General features: G+C 37.6%; 1 protein-coding gene across 1 annotated transcript in view; it reads left to right on the forward strand.

Moving 5' to 3' along the window:
* LOC138171978 (thioredoxin-like protein 1) overlaps positions 1-17,334 on the forward strand; it is a 49,354-nt gene that overhangs the window by 1,210 nt on the left and 30,810 nt on the right. The gene's annotated exons all lie outside the window — the stretch shown is intronic.

Consider the following 17,334-nt stretch of genomic DNA (forward strand, 5'->3'; position numbering starts at 1 on the left):
GGGGGGGGGGAGAGTGGTGGTGACACCGGGGGGAGACAGTGGTGACCCTAGGGAGCTCCGGGACGTTAGGGTCGTACTGCGTAAGCCTCAAGCTCTAGCGCGTTTCAGAACCCCTGGCTCACACAGGGATGGGAATGGGGACCTTTGACAGGAAAACTCTTCAGGGAACAAGGGTATTACTTTAATCCCGGCATTGATCGCCTTTTCTTCGGTCCCTGTCATTTAATTGTTTCCTTTGGTGTAGATTTAGTGACTTTAGGCACATAGATATACGAAATGACCTTTGAGGTCCCTTCTGACTCTACATCCGTGACCTTGTATAACAGGCGCCTTCAGTTGGAAGAAGTCTTTCTAGTAAAACTTTATACTAAAGACCATTTTTCCATTCAGTCCTGTGAAAACGGGAAATAGATCTCTCAGGACGCGGGTCCTGGAGGGGAGGGAGCCCGCTCTTGAAGGAAGGTGGGGGATAAGTGAGGTTGATTAGAGCCTCCTGCCCCTACAGCCAGGTGGCAGAGCTGACGCAGAGAGAGCAGTACTTGAGTGTCATGTTGACTGAAGTGCAGTCCTTCAAGCATGAATGAAACCAGAGTTGAGTTTCACACGCGGTACTTCAAGGACAGTGACCACAACTGAGTTTTCCAGCAACATGCTTCATCAGGTTTCTTGCAGTAGCCCATAAAACTGAAATTCTAGGATGTAGCATATATAAAATTTTCATAGCCTTCAGCTAAAACAGAAGTGAGACTGTGATTTTTTTGAAAGGAACTAATTTTTTTGTTTCATGGATACACTAAGTTCTTTTCCAGTTGCTGAGGAGAATACAGTGAAAAATATACTTACTCTGGAGGCAGATCCCATCTCTCTGTCAATGTAAGATCTTGGGGAAAGTCATTTAATCTCCTGGATGACCAGTTTCCTAATCTCTAAAATGGGAGAGTTGAGTCTGGTCTCCCAAACAGAGGCTCTTATCTTCTGATGTCTTTGGACTTGTTTTATAAAAAATATTTTGACAACTCTTTAAATATAATTGCCAAAAGGGGTCTATGGCACACCAAAAAAGTTAAAAATTCCTCCTGTAAATCTACGATTCTCCATTTTTTTTTTTTTTTTTTCACAGTAAGGGGAAAGGGAAATGGTAGAGGTCAGTAAATGCTTTTTGATTACAGAGAAAATTTTTCTACTTAGGGAATATTTCTTCAATAGAAATCTTGTGCCATAGGGTTTTGAAATGCATCCCGTAGAATATAAGCACTTTGAGGGAAGAAACTTTTTTAAAAAATATGTATCTGTAGCTTCAGCCTTGTACAGGCACTTAGATTGTTTAAACTGAATATTGGATATATTGATGAGTGAATTTAATAGCATTACATTTGTTCAGTGTCCTTTACTGTCTTGCTTACTTTGGTGCATGAAAATAATTTGGATCTTTACTGAAAACTCAGATTAAGGACAAATTTGATAAGTTAATTTAGAGATGTTTTTAGTTCAGAAATCTACTTAGTAGGAAATCCTTGATGATATTCATAAACATAAGAGATAATTGTTTGAATACTTTTAATGCAGAATCACAAAATCTCAAATTTGGAGGTTTTGTGATTCTGTGTTAAAAGCTTTCAAACTTCTAACAGCCATCTGGTTCAACCTATCACTTTGCAGCAGTAAAAATCCCTCTCCCACTTCTCTGACAGGTCCTTATTCATCCACATAAAATGAAGGGCAACTGATGTCCTCTTGCAACACTCACTTTACATTTCGATAGTACTAAATACTAGTTTTTCCTTATGTAGAAACCTGCCTCTGTAACTCTCACCAATCATTCCTCCTCCTGTCCTGTAGGGTCAAGCAGAAAAATTCACCTCATCAATTCAGTAATCTTTTATTAAGGTTTACTCTGAGGCTACAAAGGCAAAAAAGAAACAGCATCTGCCTTGAAGGATCTTACATTCCACAGGTACACAAATAAAATGTAGTATTTACAAAAATGTTTGGAGGTGGAATGAAGGGAGAGCACAGAATAATTCAGAAAATCGGGAAATCTGGAGATAGCTTTTAAATTGAATCTTGAAGGGATTCTAAAAGGTAAAGATGAGGGAGACCATTCCAGGTCAGAGTAACATCAGACAGGCTCAGAGGCAGCAGTAGAATGTTGTGTTTGAGGATGTCATGACTAGAGAAGTCAAACTCAGCTGCAAAACTCCCAAGTATAACCGTAACCTGATTCAACACAGGTAGTGTTAACTTATAGTTTTCTAAGTCTACATGTAGCCCCAGGTAATCCTTTTCTATTAGAGTTTGACACAGTACAGACAATTCCCTTATTGGTCCTTTCACTTTTTGCTTATCACTAAAGCAACCTGAGGAAATATTAGCTGTTCATCCTTTGGCTGAGGACTCACTAGTCTATATAATTGAAGTCCTTCATCACTATATTCAAATTAAAGAGCAATTATTAAGCACCAGACAGTGCTGAGGTTCTGGGGATTATAAATGCAAAGAATAAAACAATCTTTTGGAAAAAGCTTACATTCTGTCATAAACTCGAGGTCGTGAGTGATTTGAGGGCACTAGCGTTAGGGGGAATCAGGAAAGCCTTTATGTAAATGGTGATCTATGAGTTTCATTTAAGGAAGAGGGGGATTCCATGATGCATAGAAGGGGGGGGAGCGGCGGGCAGTGGGAGTGCAAGTCAGATATAAGAGGTAGCCAGTGCAGAGACATGGAAACAAAATGTAGCGTTGTATGTGATGAACAGAGAAAACCAGTTTGATCAGACTGCAAAGTGTGGTGAGAGGAGAATATAATGAGGCTGGAAGGATAGATTGGGACCAAATTGTTAAGTGCCTTAAAAGCCAAACAGGAGTTAAGATTTGATTCTAGAGGCAATAGGGAGCTACTAGGGCTTATTGAGTACAATAGTAACATGATCAGAGTTAAATTTAAGGAAAATCAGTTTGGCAGAGATCAGTTAGGCTATTGCAAAAACCTAGGTGGGAGGTCAAGAGAACCTGCACTAAGGTGCTAGCTTTGAGTAGAGAAGGGATCAGAATTGAGAGAGGAAGTAGATACAGTTTAAGCAAAGTTTGTTAACCGATTGTACTAAGTTTTTGAGTCATTTCAGTTGTGCCCAATTCTTTGTGACACCATTTGGGGTTTTCTTGGCAGAGATACTGGAGTGCTTTACCATTTCCTTCTCCAGCTTACTTTACAAAGCCTACTGTCTGAGGCCAGGTTTGAACTTGGGTCCTTCTGACCCCAGGCCTGGCACTCTACCCACTTTGCCACCTAGCTGCCCTGTTTGGATAAGAGGGTGAGGGATCAAGATAGCAGAGCTTGGAAGAATGATGATGCCCTCTGTAGAACTAGGGAAAGAAATGTAGAAGGGTGTGGGTTAGGGAGGACAGCGGTAATAAAATAACCACCCTTTTCTTCAGTCTTCACGTTGTTGCCTAAGGCTTCTGCATCTTTAATCATCTGGAGTCTTTCTGGTAGTGTTACTTGTGCCCATCCACGGTGTCCCAGAGACTCCAGAAGTAGGGAGTATGAGCAGGCCTCTATTTTCAGAATGACAAAAAAGCCTCCTTGGTAACCTGTGACCTTCAGCAGGGCCTTATCATCCGCCCTTTATCTTTCCTTCTGACTGGTAGACTCTTCACCTTGCAGTGCTTGTGCATCAGATGTCATCATTTCTGCGGAGACAAGCATCTGCTCCCTTATCTCTGTATAGAATCTCATCTGTTGGTTAGCTCTAACTGTTCACTGGTCTGTCCTTTTTTTGGGCTTAGTCACAGTCTTTAAATGTTCTGAAAGAGAATGATTTCCCTACTTAGTCTTTAGGTCCTTGTTTTTACATTGAAGGACTCCTGGCCTCCTCCCTTTCCTTTTCTAACACAAATGTTTGTGTGTTATTTTTGCTTCTTTGAAAAAAAAAATTAAAATTTCCTTTCCTTTGTAGTTCAGATTTGGGCTTTTAGTTTGGCAAAGGAAGATTAGAGAGATATTGTGGCCTCCTAGCCCTGCTCTTTACTCCTTTGCAATAAGGGGTACTTTGAATAGCTCTTGTTTCTACAGTCTAGGAAAGTTGAAAGGACAAAAAAAAAAGGCAGAAAAGACAGGGAACATATATTGACTTATCTTTTCCACTTACCCTTATTAGGATACTTCCTGTTCATCTTTTAATTTAACTCTCTTTTATTGGGCAAAAATAAAGCATGAGAGATTTTTTTTTTGCTTTTTTTGGAGGGGGTAAGGTAGGGCAATTGGGGTTAAATGATTTGCCCAAGGTTACATGGCTAGTTTTTTTTTGTGTGTGTGTTAAGTGTCTGAGGCTGGATTTGAACCCAGGTCCTCCTGACTCCAAGGTCAGTGCTCTATTCACTGTGCCACCTAGCTGCCCCTGCATGAGAGATTCTTGATTAGAGAAACTTCTAATGGTGATGATATTGCCAGTTGAAAGCATGAAAAAGTTGGTTTATATGTGAGAGTGCCTATATATGGAAAATAGCTCCAGTCCTTCCCTCCCTGCCACCGACATTTTGTTAGGAATGAGTGAAATTTAATTTCATTTCTGGAGTAGGGTGTTTTGTACAAGTGAAAATAAAGTTAAAATGTGAATCCTACTTGAATAGTAGTAGTAGAGCTTTCTAAAGTTACGATTTTTAACAGTTTTGAAGGAGCCTAGTTTAAGATGGTAGTTAATTCTACTAAAAGATATTTTATATTGTTTATATATATATATTTAAGTTTATTTTTTTAATCAGCAAAAATCTATTTTCTTTCCTTACTTCCATACTCTCTTACAAGAAAAGAGGAAAAAGGAAACCCTTCTGACAAATATATATATATATATACCACATTGTCCATGTCCAAAAAATTCCTCAGTCTGTACCCTGTGTCAGTTACCTTTGTGTTAGGAAGTGAGTATTATGCGTCATCATGGATCTTTTGGAATCATGGCTGGTCATTGGGTGATCAAAGTTCTTCAGTCTTTTTAAAAGTTGTTATTGTCTTAACTGTTCTTCTGGTTCTGCCTCTTGCTCTGCATCAATTTATATGGTTTCTCTGAAACCATCCTGTTCATCATCTTTTAGAGCACAGTGGTGTTCCTTTATATTCATATATTTAGGTTTAAAATTTTTTAAAAATTTAATCTGAATTAACTGAAAGCCTTTACTTTGAGGACTTTCAGTTAGGATAAGAATGCATTTTTCTTTTAAGTATTCTGATTTATAAAAATCCGTGTACTAGAAATTCACTAGGCATTGTACTGGCCCTGGGGATAAAAAGACAAAAGATGAGAGAGGCCTTGACCTTAAGGGTCTTTGAGTTTCAGTTCTAGCTCTGAGCCAGTTTTCTGTGGAACGTTAGCAAATCACTTGACTTTAGTTTCCTGTTCTGTAAAATGTGAGTAATCCTTGTTTGGGGATCTGAGAGAATAAGATCAAGATTTAAAACTTAAAGTCTTTGTAAATGTAAGCTGTTGTTATTGTTCCTGCGGTTTTGGGATAATAAACTATTTCCTTCCTTTCTTTTTATTTTTGTACTGGATCTGTGATTGCATTGATACTGAGAATTCCTAATGAGGTATTGTCTTCTGCCCGGTTGTAGTCTTCCCTAGAGATTAGGGAGACTTGCACAGGATCAGAGGTGGCGCTTGAGTTCTGTTGCTGATTCTCTGTTATCCTGGGCAAAGCCACTGCCAGGGCCTTAGTTTCTTCAGCAGGTCTTTGTGATTCAGACTATCTCTATTTTTGTCTGCATTTCTGGCTCTATCTTTTAGTCTCTCTCCATTTCTCTTGTTATATACAGCCATGCACAAGCACAAGGGCACACGCACACACTCGCGCACACCCACACCCGCCTCAGAGCAGGCTGGTTGTTGTGGTGATAGACTTTTTTCTTATTCCTTTTCTCCGTATCTTTTTTTTTTTTTACATTTGGTGCAGGGAGTAACCTAGTTCTCCTACTAATGTAGAATATTGGATAATCTGTTAAGTGATAGTGTTAAAGGGTTGTCTGGGATACGGAGAGGTTAAATGATTCACTTAGGCTTACAGAGCCATTCACTGTCTCTAAGACTATATAAGTTTTAGAGAAGGTGCTAACCTGTACTGGGGGCAGGAATTTTCTATACTCATAATCACAGCCCCAAATTTTTATCTCTATTAAAATATACATTTTGGTTCTTCTCAGATTGTGATATTCCATTACTCCTCCTGGAGTAAATTAGTATAAAAAAGATGATCTTTAAAACAAAAATCAAATAATTTTTCACTTTTAATATTTGCTTTTATAAAATTTTGAGTTTTAAATTTTCTTCCTCTCCCCCCTTCCCTGAAAGCATACAGTCTAATATAGGCAATCATATTACACATATTAGAACCAAAGGGAAAAACCATGAGAAAGAAAAAAAACATAAGACAAATATGAAAAATAGTATATTTCAGTCTTTATTCAGACTCCATAGTTCTTTCCCTGGCTGTGGATAGCATTTTCCATAATGAGTCTTTTGGAATTGTCTTAGATCATTGCATTACTGAGAAGAGCTAAGGCTATCAGAGTTGGTCATCACAAAATGTTGCTGTTACTGTGTACAAGGTTTTCCTGATTCTGCTCACTTCACATCACTTCTTGCAAGTCTTTCCAGGTTTTTCTGAAGTCCACCTGCTCCTCATTTCTTACAGCACAATGGTATTCCATTGCATTCATATACCACAACTTGTTCACCTGTTTCCCAATTGATGGGCATTCCCTCTACTTCCAATTCTTGACCACCACAAAAAGAGCTCCTATAAATATTTTTGTACATACATGTGTCCTTTTCCTATTTTAATGATTTCTTTGGGATACAGACCTAGTAGTGGTAGTGCTGGATCAAAGGATATGCACAGTTTTATAGCCTTTTGGGCATAGTTCCAAATTGTTCTCCAGAATGGTTAGATCAGTTCACAACTCCACCAGCAATGCATTTGTGCTCCAATTTTCCCAAATCTCCAACATTTATCATTTTCCTGTTTTGTCATGTTAGCCAATCTGATTTTTGTCAGAGTTTTTTTAATTTGCATTTCTCTAATCAATAGTGATTTAGGACTTTTTTTCATAAGACTATAGATAGATTTAATTTCTTCATCTGAAAACTGTTCATATCCTCTGACCATTTAAAAAATGGACTTTTTGAACAGAAAATATTTGTGCTGGGTAATTTCCACCTACACTTGACCAGTTGCTGTTTATACAGTATGTCTCCTGATTCAGTAGATTTTCACTAATAGCCTCCTCACTTCTGCCTTTGGGTTTCCCTAACTTTTAAGACTTAGCTGAAACCCTGCTATATAAGGGAGACCTTTTCCTGTTCCCCTACGCCGGCATCTCCACTCTCTCCCCTGCTACTTTCCTTCTGAGATTTATCTTCCATTTACATTGTATTTATACCATGTATCTGCATAGTTATTTACATGTTGTCTGACCCATTAGAGTGGGAACCTCTTAGGACCATGTTTTTTTCTATATTGGGGATCACTTGATAAATGGTCTTAAGGAAGTGAACATAGAATTCTCAAGGGAAGGTACTTATATGAAATATGCTCCAAATAACTATTAGTTAGAAAATTGTAAATTAAAGCAGTTCTTATGTTTTACCTCACACTCATTGGAGGGGCAAAGGTGACATTTATGGAAAATGGAAAATGTTGGAGCAACTGAGAAAACAGGCACACCAAGGCACTATTGCTAATCCTGTGTGGGTAAACCATTCTAAAAAACCAGTTGCAAAAGTAACAGAAGTTACTAAACAATGTATGCCTTTTGACCCAGCTGTATCACTGCTATCAAGGAGATCAAAGAAAGAAGAAAAGGATCTTTAAAACTGGGAGACTTACAGTCATGGAAGAAAGACTGATTGGTATGTGAATGTGATGTGTGTGCCATAACAAATGAGGAAAAAGATATGGGAAGATTTAAAGGAAATACAGAATGAAGTAAGCAGAACCAGAAGAACAATTTATACTCTAACATCATTTTATAAAATAAAAAATTTTGAGGACTTTGATTAACTGATGAATGAAATGAACAGAAGTAGGAGAATAGTTAATAAGAATAGTTAATAAGATAAGTTTCTGGGGTGGCTAGGTGGTAGAGTAAATAGAGCACTGGCCCTTGAGTCAGGAGGACCTGAGTTCATATCCGGTCTCAGACAGACACTCAGCACTTACTAGCCATGTGTCAAGTCACTTGACCTGAATTGCCCTGCCTCTCCCCTCGAAAAAAAAGGGGGCAAAAAAAAATAAGTTTCTATAATAACGTAACAACGGTGAAGACAAAACTTTGAAAGCTGTAAGAATTATAATCAGAACAGTGACCATTTATGATTCCAGGGGACTGATGACAGCGTGCTTTCTATTCTAGAGACTTAAGTGATGGATTTAGGCTGCACAGTGAGATATTTTTGTATACAGACAATAAGGGAATTTGTTTTGCTTGACTATACATACTTGTTTACAAGAAATATATTTTTCTGTGTCTCCTCCCCCCTCCCCCCAAAAAAAACAGGATGAGAGATTGGAGAGAGATAAATAGATCCCTGTTAATTTTTTTTTAATAGAGTAGGGCAGAGAGGGTAGTGTGCTTTAGATGTGAAATGTATGCACTTTCAGATGAGGTCTCAATGTAATTAGTTGTACTTAACTGTTTCACTTGGTTCCAAGAGATCTCAGACAGTGGGAGTAATTTATAAATGTGTATAATATGAAAACATCAACAAAATAGTAAATAGATTAGAAGAATTTATGTAATTTGTCAAAATTTACATAGTAAGTTAAGGAGCTAAGATTTTGAACTTAGGTCTTCAGACTTTCCCAGGGCTCCTTTTGGTGTTTATAAAAGAAACCTTCTTGCTTTAGGACCAATAATTTAGTTTTACTTGCAGTAAATATGCTACTTTTAATTCCTTTAAAAATTATTAAAATTCAATTTTCAGTCTCAAATTTTCTTTTCTTACCTCCCCAATTGAGAAAACAAGAAAAATAAAACTCATTACAAATATGTGTAGTCAAGCAGACATATTCACATATTAGCCATGTCCAAAAAAAAAATGCTTCTGTCTACACTGGATCCATCACCTCTCTGTGTGGAGGTAGGTAGCATGTTTCCTTATGAGTCCTCTGGAACTGGTTGGTTCCATTATATTGATCAGAATTCTTAAGTCTTTCAAAGTTTGTCCTTACTGTATTGTTACTGTATAATTTTTTCTTCTGGTTCCTCTTTATTTTGTGTCAGTTCATATAAGTCTGTTCAAAATTTTTTTTTTTTTTTGGAGGGCAATTGGGGTTAAGTGACTTGCCCAAAGTCACATGGCTAGTGTGTCAAGTATCTGAGGTCGGATTTGAATTCATCCTCCTGACTCCAGGGCCGGTGCTCTATTCACTGTGCCACCTAGCCTCCCCTCAGATTTTTCTAAACCATTGAGAGGAATGATTTATTGTACTTCTATTTTACCCCAGTCAGTATTAATTAGTTTTGTGTGCTACCATTAGGGATAGTGATTATAGTTGGTATGCTTATCTATTAATATACATTTAGTCTAGTCAACTAATATTAGTATAGGAATTATACAAATTAATACATATTTTACATATATTTAGAGGTAATTAGATAAGATAAATTCTTTCTTATAATAGGCCCCTAACTTTGAACTATAAGCTCTAAGTTCAGTCTTCAACAATCTATTAAAAGTTCCAAGGTTCACTTGCCAAACCACAGGGATGCTGGTTAGGGGACCTCCACCCTCTTTTACTTAATCACCTTGACCATGCCCATTGTGGGTTGGGTGTCTTGAAGTAATAATGGAAAGTCCCCTAATGGTTTTTGTACCTCGCTTGCCCAACATGAAGAGGGGCCAATCTTAGGACCATTTAGTTGCCCATCCTGTGATTGCTCATACTGAGGTATCATTTCTGACTTTCCTGGTCCATCAAAATCAAGATGTGTAAACCTCTAAGACTGTATTTTACTTTACCTCTTCCGTGTCTATGGGTATCAGGCACTATAAAACTATCATGAGGAAGAGGGGACCTTGGATCCTTTAATATAGTACTATTGGCTCAGAGCTCTGCCTCAGTTTCTTTTTTGTAGATGGGACGATTTTGGACCCCCCCCCCACTATCTTCTTATAATTTTTTATAGTATCATTATATATATGACTTTGATGGATCCATGATCTTGTTGATATTCCCTTTAATTAAACTGGTTGCAACTCATCCAGAAGTTTTGATCTGGACCTTCTTATTTATATCTCATATATTTGTTTTATGGAGGATGTGGCCTTCATTTAGGTGTTTTTAACACTTAATGGGTAATTTCTGAGTACAGCTCTCTGTACTGCTGTTACTCCTAGTTGAATATAACCAATTACTCTACCTTGTTGTCTAAGCATACATGTCCTTGTTACCTTTTACATTTTATCTTATTCAGAAGTCATTGTTGGCAGTATGTTGTGGCCTCCTTGCATCCAAGAATTATTTCTCCATTGCTCTCTTCAATTAACAGTACATACGTTACTGTCCAATATGGTTGTTTTTTTTTTTTGGCTTTTTGGAGGGGGGAAGGTAGGGAAGTTGGGGTTAAATGACTTGCCCAAGGTCACATGGCTAGTTTTGTGTTGTGTCTAAGGCCAGATTTGAACTCAGGTATTCCTGACTCTAAGGCCAATGCTCTGTTAACTGCTCCACCTAGCCACCCCCTGTCCAATATGTTTTTATTACCAAATCACTATAGAAATGTGAACATGAGCTGTTAAATAAATTTTTCTTATTTGTACACAGAATTAAAAAAATATATATATAAGAGCTAAAGATTAAATAAAAAAAACAATGAAAAACAATAAGCAAACATGAGAATTATTAACTTCATCCTACATTTGTGAGAGTCAATCATTTTCTTGGAAAAGAGCAAAATATGGTTTAGTTTAGTACAAAACTGTACTGTGGGAGAAAGGAGACAAAGGTTTCAGTCCTGACTGCTACTTTGTAATCGTGGGCAAATCATTTTGTAAACTCTGTGGTCCTCATACTATCTTTATTTTAAAGTGAAGGACTTAGACTTGTTTATAACTAAGTTTCTTCCCATCTAAGGATTGATGAAAGCAGCTGGGGTTAGAAAATGCAATATTGAAGTTCAAACATCTGTAATCAGAATGTTTTAAATCCAGAAATGACTTTGATATTCACAATTCCCCATTCCCAAATCCCCTACTCCCCCTTGTACTAGGGTAAGATAGATTTCTGTACTCAATTGAGTATATATTATTCCCTCTTTGAGCTAATTCTGATGACAGTAAGGTTCACCTACTCCCCTTACCTCCCCCTCTTCTTTTTCACTGTAAAAGCTTTTTCTTGCCTCTTTTATGTGAGTTAATTTACCCCATTCTACCCCTACCTTTCCTTTTCTCCCAGTGCATTCCTCTTTCTCACCCCTTAATTTTTTATTTAGAATATCATCCCTTCATATTCAACTCATATCAATGCCTTCTGTCTATATATACTTTACTAATTGCCCTAATAATAAGAAAGTTTATAAGTTACAGGTGTCTTCTTATATAGGAATGTAAAGAGTTTAACCTTATTAAGCCCCTTATGATTTCCTTTTTTTTAAAATGCTTTATTAACTTCTGATTTACATAATTCGTTTCCGCCAGATTTTGAGTTACAAATTTTCTCCCCGTTTTTCCCCCACCCATTCCCCCAAAACAGCAGTCCCACAGGATATCCCCACCTCCAATCTGCTCTCTCCCATATTTTCTCCCATACCCGTTTTGACTTTTCCAGTGGATCTCTATGCCTCAGTGCCTGTATATCTTATTACTTAATTACATGTAAGATGGTATTAATAATAGTATATACACACACACACTCACACACATATATATTTGAATATTTGATTTTAAAACTTTAAATTCCAGATTCATTCCCTTCCCCCCCTGCCAGCCACCCCCACTGGGAAGACAAGCAGTATGTAATGTACATGTGTGGCTAATGCAAAACAGTAACATAATAGATATATTGTAAAAGACTGACTATATTTCCCCCCCTCCTATCCCACCTCCCACTTGTTCTATTCTCTACTTTGATCCTGTCCCTTTTCAAAAGTGGGTGCTTCCAACTTCCCTCCCCCCAAGCCTGCCCTCCCTTCCATCATCCCCCCTCTCATCCCCTTATTCTTATCTCTCATCCCCTTATCCCTCTATTCTCCTGGAGGGTGAGATCCCCTATTTAGTGTTTATTTCCCTCCCTCCTCAAGCCAGATTCAATAGGAATAAGGTTGACCCATTCCCTTTTGCCTTCCTATTCTTCCTCTCCATTGTAACCATTTTCCCTTGCCTCTTCTGCATGAAATAGTTTGCCCCAATCCGTCTCTCCCCATCTCCTCTCATTATATTCCTCTCACCTCTTAATTTCACCTTTTAAGTATCATCCCTTCCTGTTAAATTGGCCCCGTGCCCTCTATCTATGTATACCTGTAAATGTATATACACATTCACATATGTATTCATATGCCCATATACCCTCATATATATATATATATATATATATATATATATATATATTTCTAATCCCTTCAACTACTGAGAAAAGTTTCATAAGTTACAATTATTGTTTTTCCATGTAGGAATGTTAATATTTCAACTTTGATAAGTTCCTTATGATTTCTTTTCCCTGTTTACCTTCTCATGCTTCTCTTGCTTCTTGTATCTGAATGTCAAATTTTCTATTCAACTCTGGTCTTTTCATCAGGATTGCTGAAAGTCCTTTATTTTATTGGATATCTGTTTTTTTCCCCTGAAGGATTATACTCAGGTTTGCTGGGTAGGTGATTCTTGGTTGTAATCCTAACTCCTTTGCCCTCTGGAATATCATGTTCCAAGCCCTCTGATGCTTTAATGTAGAAGTTGCTAGATCTTGTGTTATCCTGACTGGGACACTGTGCTACTTGAATTGTTTCTAGCTGCTTGCAGTGTTCTGCCCTTGACCTGGGAGCTCGGAATTTTATTCTATTATTCCTAAGGGTACATTTTGGTATCTCTTTCAGGAGGTGATCATTGGATTCTTTCAATTTCTGTTTTACCCTCTAGTTCTAGAATAGTAGATAGTGTTCCTTGATAATTTCTTGAAAGATGATTTCAATGCTCTTTTTTGATCATGGCTTTTCAGATAGTCTAATAATTTTTAAATTATCTCTCCTGGATCTATTTTCCAGGTCAGTTGTTTTTCAAGTGAGACATTTCATATTGTTTTCTGTTTTTTCATTCTCTTGGTTTTGTTTTATTGTTTCTTGATTTCTCATAAAGTCATTAGCTTCCATTTCCTGAATTCTAATTTTTTTTTCCAAAATTTTATTTTAGATTCAAATGTCAAAACAGAGAATAAAAAAAGAAACAAAAACATATCATAAACTTAAATATTGGAACTTAAATACAAAGTTAAAAAGAAATAAAGGCATGGCATGTGCATAGCAGAATATGAGAAGATTCAAAATATGTAACAATAAATTTTCCGTTCAAGAAAGTTTATATGATCAATAATACTCTGTGTTGAGAATTGTCCATCTTTTAGTTGCTTCCTTGTAAATTTTCTTTTGTTCCCTGCTGAGCACTTTTTTTTTCATTCAGGATAGGAGTTAACTTTTCAGGGTGTGATATTTTTGGCTGGAGCCCCAGTTCTTTTGCTCTTCCATATGTTGTGTTCCAAGACCAGCAGTCCTTTAATGTTTCTGCTGCTAGGTCTTATGTAATTCCAATTGTGGCACCATCATATTTAAATTGTTTTAATCTTGAGGCTTTTAATAATTTTTCCTTGAAGATTTTGGAATTTGACTATGATATTCCTATGAGTTTTCCTCATAGGATCTCTTTTAAGTGATCATCGATAGATTTTTTTCTATTTCTACTCCCACCCCCACCCCCTTTTGGTCTAATGCTTCAGGACAATTTTTAAAATTATTTCTTGTATTATTGTATCAAAATTCTTTTTTGATTGTAGCTTTTGGTTAGTCCAATTATTTTTATATTGTTCTCTTCTTAATCTATTCTCCAATTCTGTTGTTTTTCTTATGTTTCACTTTCTCTTCAATTTTTTCACTATTCATATTTAATCATTTCCTGATCTCTTATAATTTCACTGACTTCACTTTGTCCAGTTCTAATTTTCAAGGTGTCATTTTCTTCCTTGAGATTTTGGATCTCCTTTCTTTTCATACCCTTCCTGTTTTTCTTGGATTTTTCTTATTTTCTTTCTTAGTTTTTCCTCCATCTCTGTCATTTGATTTTTAAAGTCTTTTTGGGCAGCTGACCATTTAACATTACTCTTGGAGGGTTTCTTTACTTCAAGTTCCTCCTCTGAAGATGAACCCTGTCATCTCTATCCCCATAATAGGTTTCTATAGTTGGATTCTTTGTCCTTTTGCCTGTGCATTTTTTCTTTTTTTTTGTGGTGATAGCTTATTTGTAGTCACCTCTAGCCCTGGGGTATGGGGAATGGTGCCTCTTGCCCCAGATCTTCAGTTCTTCCCTTTAACCTGAAACCAAAGCCAAACCTCCAGCCCACAGCCAGGGGCTTTCTGCCCCACTGCTTCTGCACTCATCAGGTGGGTGCTGGTTCTTTCTCACCCTCACTGCTCTTTGCAGCTCAGTTGGGTGTGGTGTTCCTGGTCAGCAGAGGTTCCCTTGATTTTTCCTGGGCTCAAATGCCCAATACCTCTCATTATACCAGGGGTATAAGTTCTGGTGGCTGGGGCCTAGGCAGCCTCTCAAACCAACTAACCTCAGGGTATGGAGCCTAACCTGGAGGTGTTTACTCTTCACAGGGACCAAACCTCATCCTGGGATTTTTCTTCTGATCTTTTCAAATTGTCTCTGAAGGACCTTGGTTATGCTCCTGTTCTTGTTTATCTCCACCCACACTTTTTTCACCCTAAGGTGCCATTTTAATTCTTTTGTGGGGGAAGATCTTGAGGGCTTGGAATATTTTGACCTACCCCACCATCTTCCCACAATCCTCTCAATTCTAATTTTTAAGGAATTATTTTTTTCAGTGATCTTATGTACCTCCTATCCATTTGTATATACCTATCCATGTGTTTTAAGGAGTTTTTTTTTTTTTTTTCAAACTTCAGGAATTTTTCTGCCTCTTTTTCCATTTGGCCAGTTTTGCTTTACAAGACATTCTTCTCATTGCCTTTTTGTATCTCTTTTACCATTTGACCCAGTCGGTTTTTTAACTTGCTGTTTTCTTTAGTATTTTTTTTGTGTCTCCTTTACATAGCTGTTGACTCATTTTTCGTGATTTTTTTGCATCACTCTCATTTCTCTTCCCAGTTTTTTCTTCCACCTCTCTTACTTGATTTTTAAAATACTTTTGGAGCTCTTCCATGGCTTGAGACCAATTCATATTTTTCTTGGAGGCTTTGGATATCGATACTTTGACCTTATCTTCTTTTTAGTGTGTATTTTGATCTTTGTCACCATAGTAACTTTGAACGGTCAGAATTTTTGTTATTTGCTCATTTTTCCAGTCTATTTCTTGACTTTTAACTCTTTGTTAAAGTGGAGTTCTGCTTCTAGGGTGTTGGGGCACTGTCTGAAGCTTCAGGAGTTTTGTGCAACTGTTTTCACAGATGCTTATAGGGCTTTGTAAGTTTTCAGTTCTTCCAAGATGGAATGATCTAAGGAAAGGTGTGTTTATTATTCTGCTGGCCCGTGCTCTGGTCTGAGAGTGAACACGTGAACTCTTTTCTGCCCTGGAGCTGAGAAGGGTCCCTGCTCCACTCTGGCTACAAGCTTTGGCTCTACAAGCTGGTGCTCCTCCTTGCCCTGGCACTGCCACCCAGGATTACAACCCAGATCTGAGTATGGGCAAAGCAACAGTCCTGCCCCCAGTGCCATCAAGACAGCTCTGTGATTTCCTTCTGATCATTTGTTCAACCCCATTGCTGTCTGTGGGCTGAGAGCTTCAGAAAGCTGCTGCTGCTGCTGCCGATGCTGCTGCTGCCGGTGCTACTGCTGCTGCAGTAGCTCTCAAGGCCTGCTCGTGACCGGTGTTCCACTCTCACTTAGATGTGATAGACATTTCCTGTGGACCTTCAGAATTGTCTCTGGCTGGAAAATTATTTCACCCTGTTCTTTTGTGGGTTCTGCTGCTTAAGGAATTGTTTTATGACATTATTTAAAGGTGTTCAGAGGGGTTTTGGGGGAGAGTGCAGGTGAGTCGTTGCCTTTTCTCCACCATCTTGGCTCTGTCTTAAATACAAGCGATTTAAGTGTTATTTAAGGCCTTCTACAGTTTGACTCTAATCTACCTTTCCAGACTTCATTATTCTTCTTAAAGGGATTTCAGCCAAACTAGGCTACTAGCTATTCCCAGTTTTGCCTTGATGTGTCCCGCTTCTCTGTATTTGTGCATAGTTTCTTATGCCTAGAATGTATTCTTCCTTTATCTCTATTGATTCCCTCCTTTTCTAACCCCCCCCCCCTTCCTCAGCTGAAAGGGTTCACTTCTTCTGTAACTTTTCCTAGAGCATTAGAATCTCTTCCTTCCTCCTATATGAGTATTACAGTCATTTGTGCATATGCTGTGTGTCTCTTACTAGATTGAAAGCTAAATTAAGCTTGAATTTTGCCATTTTTTTCTTCTTTGTTTCCTCAGTGTCTAGCATGGTGCCTTACAAATGGTAGATGCTTAATATGTTTGTTAAATTGAGTTGTCTGGGAGATATCAGGGAAAACTTAATGGATTTACCATTATAATTGTGCTTCAAAGGATTAATTGGAGAGATGAAAATCTAAATTTGAGGCAATAATAGCATTACTTACTTAATATACTTCAGCCAGATTTTTGTTGTTGTTGAGTCATTTCAGTCATGTCTAACTCTTTGTGATGCCATTTGGGGTTTTCTTGGTAAAGATATTTTAGTGGTTTACCATTTCCTTCCCTAGCTCATTTTGTAGATGAGGAACTGAGACAAATGGGGTTAAGTGACTTGCCCATGGTTGCACAGCTACTGTCAGGCCAGATGTGAATTAAGGAAGATGAGTCTTTCCAACTTCAGGCTTATCTTTCTTCTTTTAGAAGAAACATGCTAATGTTAAAGTTTTAATAGGAAACAGAAAATTTGCAAGGTACACTGAATTATTATCATCAAATGCCTTCTATATTTAGTATTTCATGTTGGGAGGGACTTAAATTAATCAACAAGCTTTCTGTTCTCAAAATTTAATACAATATTAGCCACTTGAATGCTGACTAACGTTGACATTAACTGATCACATAACTGTCAGCAGATTTTTTG

This window comes from Petaurus breviceps, unplaced genomic scaffold, assembly GCF_028583685.1.
Source record: "Petaurus breviceps papuanus isolate PSGF00001 unplaced genomic scaffold, PetGlider_PUasm1.0 128, whole genome shotgun sequence".
NCBI classification, from domain to species: Eukaryota; Metazoa; Chordata; class Mammalia; order Diprotodontia; family Petauridae; genus Petaurus; species Petaurus breviceps.